The sequence below is a fragment of the Sinocyclocheilus anshuiensis genome, unplaced genomic scaffold (assembly GCF_001515605.1).
Source record: "Sinocyclocheilus anshuiensis isolate Anshui unplaced genomic scaffold, SAMN03320099.WGS_v1.1 scaffold1531, whole genome shotgun sequence".
Classification (NCBI taxonomy): Eukaryota; Metazoa; Chordata; class Actinopteri; order Cypriniformes; family Cyprinidae; genus Sinocyclocheilus; species Sinocyclocheilus anshuiensis.
Genome location: NW_015551200.1, coordinates 939,391 through 941,406, shown reverse-complemented (window position 1 = coordinate 941,406; position 2,016 = coordinate 939,391). Strand labels below are relative to the sequence as shown.

The window sequence follows — 2,016 nt, the reverse complement described above, 5'->3', positions numbered from 1 at the left end:
GTTACTTAGTTACTTTTTATGGAAAGTAATGCGTTATATTACTTTTGCGTTACTTTCGCGTTACTTTTTAAATATGAGCAGGGCTTGATTGTTTTTAATATAAGAAGTTCTATTTGTAGCAAATGTAAAAGCCCTTTCACACCAAAAAGTGTAATGAATAAACCTCAGGCAAAAGTACATTCACGTCTGTACAGTAGAACGCAGGAGAAGAAACACTCTTCAGCAATAAAACAATGAAGCACAATTGTTAGTTTATCTAAAGTCATTTTTGCTTATTAGTATGGTTGAACTGGATCATCAAAGGTCAGCAGCAAAGATATTGGTTAATAAAATGGGATTAGATACATCTGTGTTATTTAACATATTTAATTATTGCAGCAGGTTTGCGTCATATTCTGAGTTTGCATTTCACTGTTTTAATTCATTTTGATGAATACTAAATCTGTTTTTTGTGAGTGGGATGAATTAATGCACATTCACATTTAGTCTAGAACTACAGTAACATCATCAGCTGTTCACACAGCGCACACAACGCCTCTTGTACTCCCGATTTCTCCCAATATGGGGACAGGAGACTTGTCAGTCAATAAATGGGAAAACAAAGTAACTGGCGTTACTTTTTTGAAAAAGTAACTCGGATATTTTCTTGTAAATTAAAAAAGTAATGCGTTACTTTACTCGTTACTTGAAAAAAGTTATCTGATTACGTAACTCGCGTTATTTGTAATGAGTTACCCCCAACACTGCTAGTAAGACACACCAATTTTCAATATCAAGCAGCTAAACGAACTGTTTTGTGCAGCTAAAAATAGCTGGACACGGATGAGACTGGAAGCTAGACCCATAGAATTTACAAATGGCCGCGAACATTTTTATGAGAAGAAAAAGGATAGACTATACAATTTTACGCAAATGAGCAGCGATAACGCCCCCTAGCCGTCTTCAGAGACCTACACCTAGGGCCTAATATAGAAAGCTCGGGAGAGTAACAGGCTATACTAGAAACAGAATAAACGCGTTGGGTTTATTCGCCAAAATATCAGGCGGGTAAGAAAATGACTATGGACTATGGACTATGGAATAAAATGCGTAATGTTTGGGAGGAGTCACGAGAACCATGTCTTTTGTTCCAATCTGAAGAGCCTTATCCCAAACGTATAAGTAGGTAGAGACCTATATTGAGATCCAAGTACTTTATTGGCCTGATTATGTTTACGTGCAATAACCTCTTTTCGCCAAAATAAAAGCGCCAATGGTGAACGAATGGCACTCGAGTTAGTGACTCGGACTCGAGTCGCATTTTTATAGACTTCAGACTTGACTTCGGACTCGAACTGAACTGACTCCAGACTTGACTCGACTCGAGGAAATCTTTTATCCTTAACTGATTTTCAAAAGGCGGAGCGCATCCGCACCCCGGCATCCATCCGGACCGCGAGCCGTAACACAGCACCATTTTAAATGAGCAGCGCGTCAAAACAGCGGAGCGGATCACATAACAAGCGCTCAGGGTCGTTTTTGGTCAATATCTTTCAGCGCTATAAGTATTTTTATCTAAAGCCAAACGCGCTTTGTTCAAGCCCTTTCAGCTCCGTGCGCTTTCTCTCTCTCTCCGGACGCGCGCCGGCGCCAAGTTCAAGAGCTGCGGAAGACGCGGTTATTTTAGCAACACAAAATTATAGATTACTTTCACTAAAACACAGCAGAAAACAACGATGCTGCAAATATAGTTATTTTTCTTACTATCTATTTATCTATCTATTACCTATGACTCTGACTATTTAAACCAGATGTGACCAGACGTTTCTGATCTACATTTTGCATTATTAATCTGTAGGCTAAGAACACACACACACATATATATATATATATATATATATATAGGCCTAATTATAATTGGGAAAATTGTTGTTAGATGGCTAGGATGGAACTTAAAGGGGGATGCTATTTTAAAGATCATTATTTTGTGTATTTGGTGTAACAGAATATGTTGACATGCTTTAATGTTCAAAAAAC

At 38.0% G+C, this 2,016-nt stretch overlaps 1 protein-coding gene across 1 annotated transcript in view; it reads right to left on the bottom strand.

Moving 5' to 3' along the window:
• Window positions 1–2,016, bottom strand: part of LOC107663407 (RING finger protein 214-like) — a 35,531-nt gene that overhangs the window by 29,680 nt on the left and 3,835 nt on the right. The window lies entirely within an intron of this gene.